General features: G+C 34.0%; 1 protein-coding gene across 1 annotated transcript in view; it reads right to left on the bottom strand.

The window, feature by feature from the left end:
• Nucleotides 1-120, bottom strand: part of NKX6-1 (NK6 homeobox 1) — an 8,860-nt gene extending 8,740 nt beyond the window's left edge. Inside the window, exon 1 of the mRNA XM_082275876.1 lies at nt 1-120. This exon is cut by the window's left edge and continues 959 nt beyond it. The gene's annotated coding sequence lies outside the window, so the exon portion shown is untranslated.
• Nucleotides 121-6,699: the final 6,579 nt, after the last annotated feature.

The raw sequence follows: 6,699 nt of genomic DNA, 5'->3' as shown, positions 1-6,699 counted from the left end.
AAGCAAGCAGCACTTGGGGCTGTGTGATTTCACTGGAAACTCTGTGCTAGTGTGAAGGCACTTCTCTCCCTCCTCCTCCCACCTCTCTCTCTCTATACCTTCTTTCTGACAGCACAGATGGAGCTCTCAAAGGTAATACAATGTTTTCTTCATCTCCTAGCTCCTTAAGGCGATGGGATGGAGGGACAAAGTTTCAGCTGTCAATCACCCAGCAGGGGAGTGTCTGCTTTCACCTATAGCACGGGACCAATGGAGGAGATGGGGGCTAGGTGACGTACCATAGATCCCCACCTCGTGTCCTGATTGGCTGGAGGAGCAGTCCCATAGAGAGCTGAGCCGGCTGTCATTTGCATATTAGGCGCGCCTCTTGGTGGAGTGTGATCATTGATGTCTTTTTGGTAAATGATCTGCAGGAGGAAATCCAAGGCCCCCACTTTTCTCAAAGCTTTCTAAACCGCTCCGATCGCTGCCTGCACGGGATGGCCGGGTTATTTCTTCTGACAGCAGGGATGGAGGAGATGACCGCAATGTCACTGCATTCATCAACTACACTATGGACAGGTCCTAAAGAGGACACAACTCACCCAACCATGGGGACTCCCTACCTAATGTCTACTTTAGAAGCCCATTCTACAAGCTGCATTTCCTATGACACCGATGCAATTCTTTATTGGTGCAATCACCTACACACACATATTCTTATTACACTACAGTACAGTCATTTCCTATAAAGTCTACACAATTCTCTGTACACACATACTATACACAAATATACACACACATATTCTTATTACACTACAGTACAGTACAGACATTTCCTATAAAGTCTACACAATTCTCTGTACACACATACTATACACAAATATACACACATATTCTTATTACACTAAAGTACAGACATGTCCTATAAAGTCTACACAATTCTCTGTACATACACATACCATACACAAATATACACACACATATTCATATCACACTACAGTACAGACATGTCCTATAAAGTCTACACAATTCTCTGTACACACACATACTATACTCAAATATACACACACATATTCTTATTACACTACAGTACAGTACAGACATTTCCTATAAAGTCTACACAATTCTCTGTACACACATACTATACACAAATATACACACACATATTCATATCACACTACAGTACAGACATGTCCTATAAAGTATACACAATTCTCAGTACATACACATACTATACACAAATATACACACACATATTCTTATTACACTACAGTACAGACATGTCCTATAAACTCTACACAATTCTCTGTACACACACATACTATACACAAATACACACACACATATTCTTATTATACTACAGTACAGACATTTCCTATAAAGTCTACACAATTCTCTGTACACACACATACTATACACAAATATACACACATATATTCTTATTATACTACAGTACAGATATTTCCTATAAAGTCTACACAATTCTCTGTATACACACATACTATACTCAAATATACACACACATATTCTTATCACACTACAGTACCGACAGTTCCTATAAAGTCTACACAATTCTCTGTACGCACACATACTATACACAAATATACACACACATATTCTTATCACACTACCGTACAGACATTTCCTACAAAGTCTACACAATTCTCTATACACACACTCATACTATACACAGATATACACACACATATTCTTATCACACTACAGTACAGACATTTCCTATAAAGTCTAAAGGGTTCTCTTTATACACACATGATATACACACACATATTCTTATCACACTAGAGTGCAGAAATTTCCTATAAAGTCTACAGAATTCTCTGTACACACATATACACAAATATACACTCACACACATTATACACATATGTAGTGTATATAACCCCTACACTCTACACACACATATACTGTATATACTGTATATCACACTAGAGTACAGACATTTCCTATAAGGTCTACAGTATTCTCACACACATATTCTTATCACACTAAAGTACAGACATTTCCTATTATGGTACAGACATTTCCTATTTCAGAATTCTCTATACACACACATACTATACACAAATATACACACACATATTCTTATCACCCTACAGTACAGACATTTCCTATAAAGTCTACAGAATTCTCTGTACACACATACTATACACAAATACACACACACACATATAATACACATATGTACTGTATATAACCACTACACACACATATACTGTATATACTGTATATCACACTAGAGTACAGACATTTCCTATAAAGTCTACAGGATTCTCTTTATAAACACACATACTATACACAGATATATACACACATATTCTTATCACACTACAGTACAGACATTTCCTATAAAGTCTACAGAATTCTCTGTACACACATATACACAAATATACATTCACACACATTAATACACATATGTAGTGTATATAACCACTACACTCTACACACACATATACTGTATATAGCACTAGAGTACAGACATTTCCTATACAGAATTCTCTGTGTACACACATACTATACACAGATACACACACACATTACACATATGTACTGTATATACCCACTACACACACATATATATATACTGTATATCACACTAGAGTACAAATATTTCCTATACAGTCTACAGAATTTTCCGTATACACACATATAGCACACATATGTATTGTATATATAACTACTACACACACATATACTGTATATCACACTAGAGTACAGACATTTCCAATAAAGTCTACAAAATTATCTGTGTACACACACATACTATACACAAATACACACACACACTTATAATACAAATGTGTACTGTATATAACCACAACACAAAGATCTATAGAGTCGACCTAATTCTCTGTATGTGTATATGCATAAACACCCATAATATCTATCTATCTATCTATCTATCTATCTATCTATCTATCTATCTATCTATCTATCTATCTATCTATCTATCTATCTATCTATCTATCTATCTATCTATCTATCTATCTATCTATCTATCTATCTATCAACATTCCCCATACACACACACACACATATTACACACATGTGCTGTATATAAACAATACACACACACACACATACATACATATATATATATATATATATCAGCCATACCATGGCACAGCATACAAGGAAATCCAGAAAGTAGAGAAAAGATGTGATTTCCCCCATTAATTCGTATTCCTTTAACCAAAGCACATCACCAGGCAGCTGGCAGTTGCCAGCACCCCAGTGTGGCTGTGAAGGGGTTATTAGTGGGGCTCCCCACATTATGATGTGCTGAGATTAGCCCTAATAAACTGTCACCTACACAAATGAGCCAACGTGTGGTCAATTGTGTTCATGATTCCAATTATGATGGCTACTAATGTGGGTGTACGTTTAGTAAACTGAGAAGTTTTCTCTCAGTTCACTTCTCGGCAATTCTCAGAGAAAAATTATCAACTCTGGCACCCAGTTTAGGTGGTCGAGAACTTCAATTCCCAAAGGGTGATCAGAGGAGAATTTTTTTCTCTGAAAACGGCCGTGATCCCTGTATAACTGGGTGGACTGCCTGTAATCTCACGAGATTTTGTGAGATTACAGTGCCGCCAAGTTTTAAAAGTGAAACCAAAGTTTAAAAGCACTCGTAATGTCATGTTCTGACACATGAAAACTTACTGAATATCTATCGATCTATACACACACACACACACATACACACATATACAGTATACATACAGTGTATATACATATGTACATACAGTATATATATATACAACAGTACATACAGTATATATATATATATATACACACCAGTACATACAGTGTATATATATATATATATATATATATATATATATATATATATATATATATATATACCAGTACATACCGTATATATATATGTATATATAGTATATGTATATATATATATATATATATATATATATATATATATATATACATACACCTATACATACATACCATATATACATATATATTTTTTATTTTTTTTATTTTGAACCCCCTGGTGCTGATATATAGGAAGAAAGAAGTCTTCTTCCTCTGATCACACAGCTTCTCCCCCTGATTCTCCACCTCTGAGCTGGAGAATCTGGAATGGAGATATTTCAGAATAACGGCTGTGTGATCTTCAGATCTCACTTTTCTAAACTGGCCGTTTGTGACAGAAACGGTCATGTACTGTGATGAGAAGAGAAGAACATGTTCTCTGCTCCTCATCTCAGCAAACTAAACGGTAACTCATCAGAGATCAGTCGTGATCCTCAGGATCACGGCTTTTCTCTGCATATTAAAAGTACACCATGTGATGTGTTAATTGGGGATCTAATGAAGTAATGATTCCTTATCACCTAATGACTGCGTACCTCCCAATACCCGACTTTTAGACCCTTGCCATCCAGCTTAGGTTCACGCTTTTCAAACGGACTTTTGAGTTTATTGACACATGCGAAGTGCTTTAAACTGGGAGTATATTACTATGCACAAATGTTAGTAAGTTTATTATCCTAATATGCAAACATTCTGAGGATTTGCTTGAGATGCAAATATGTATAGGAAATGGCTGCGATTCTGGGAGAAGTCCCATCGGGCTCAATACTAATGCTAATTGTAGAAATAATAAAAGTCTTTCTATACACTATTATAGACTGGAGCCGCACAATCACCCAGGGACTGAGCACACTTGGCAGCTCCATTTCATTTCAAAGCTAATGAAACCATCTGTGTATGGAATACAACGAATATTATACATATAGAAAACCTTCAATTCAAATCTAGAAAGTCCATATATTTGTAAAACACTTTTTTTAACAGATATATAGCAGAGTTAGCATTAATGAAGTGTGATAGATAGATAGATAGATAGATAGATAGATAGATAGATAGATAGATAGATAGATAGATAGATAGATAGATAGATAGATAGATAGATAGATAGATAGATAGATAGATAGATAGATAGATAGATAGATAGATAGATAGATAGATAGATATTATATGATAGGTGTCCGAAGATGCATCCCAGAACAGCTATTTTAAATGCTGCAATCATATTCATATTTTCAAATTACTGATAAGATGGATGCATATGCTAAATCTTAATGACTTTAAGCTTTGGCTATTCAGATGAAACAATAGTGATGTAAAAGATTCTGATCTCTAAGAAAATGTTATATGCATAACTTTAGACAGGGATACCGTCTATCTCTGAGTTACTATTCATTGCTTAGCAGGAATACATATACGAGAATCAGAGCTAAAATACTACTGGTTTAAGAAGAGAAGATGATCCAAGTTGTCCATGAAGCTTGCAGTCTAACAAAATCATGTGCTAATGTTCTAAGATGTGCTGTGCTAAATCAGTTTTGGCGGTGTTATAATATTATTACTAGTAATACTGCTACTTCCACTACTACAACTATGAATATTATTAATAATAGCTATATTCATGATGATGATGATGATTATTGGTAGTAATCATATCATTTATGTATTGACTGACTGTGTGTTCCGTACAAGTTTGGCTGCTGAAAATCTTTGGGACTATATTATTATTATTATCATTGGTATTATTAATTAAGCAAAGACCTGTGTGTCTCCTACAAGTTTGGCTGTCACGCTGACACTATGATAATGATGATGATGATGATGATGATGATGATGATGATTGGCAGTATATAAAGTATTGACTGACTGTGTCCCGTACAAGTTTGGCTGCCACACTGAAATCCTTAGGACTATGATGATGATTTAATTTACATTTTATTTTAATATTAAATGTATTATTACTTAACTTAAAAACAAGTAATGACTAACTGTAATGACTGACTGTGTATCCCATACACCTTTAGCTGCCTTAGGACATTATTTTTATTATTAGTAGTATTAGTATTATTATTAGCATTATTATAGTAATGACTGACTTGTGCATCCCTTACAAGTTTAGCTGTCCCCCTAAAATCTTTAGGACATTATTTTTATTATTAGTAGTATTAGTATTAGTATTATTATTAGCATTATTATAGTAATGACTGACTTGTGCATCCCTTACAAGTTTAGCTGCCCCGCTAAAATCTTTAGGATATTATTTTTAATATCATTATTATTATTATTATTATTATTATTATTATTATTATCATTATTGTTATTATTATTATCATTATTATTATTTTTATTATATAATTTAAGCAATGACTGACTGTGTACCCCTTTCAAGTTTAGCTGCCACACTGAAATTCTTAGAAATAACAGATTGGAGCAATTAAATTGCATTTTTAATTCTCAGTAATCTACTAGCTGTAACTTTACCTCTTATTTTAACTATAATAAATACGGTTAGCTATGTATCCTATAATTTGATCATATTCATTCAATTCTGAACAGACAATACAGCAATGTAGTGATTTGATATAAGTCTATATGCACTGTTCATGTAGTGGGTACATAAGAGTCATCCCACGTAGTGCATTGTAGACATATACTGTACATAATATAGCTCAGCAGCCTTTTTATTAAGTGGTTAGACTTGATATTAGATATTAAGCTCATTTACACATTGATTAGCCTATGCTAATGTTATATGATGCATTTCAATTCATTATCTGCTATTCTCTTTAATTTACATTAATGCCGGCGATGCAAAATATAATGTCCACTTTAGAAAAATAATATCAATAAAATGGATGTAAATAT

The sequence above is a fragment of the Pelophylax lessonae genome (assembly GCF_965119305.1).
Source record: "Pelophylax lessonae genome assembly, chromosome: 1".
Classification (NCBI taxonomy): Eukaryota; Metazoa; Chordata; class Amphibia; order Anura; family Ranidae; genus Pelophylax; species Pelophylax lessonae.
This window is presented reverse-complemented; position numbering and strand designations above follow the sequence as displayed.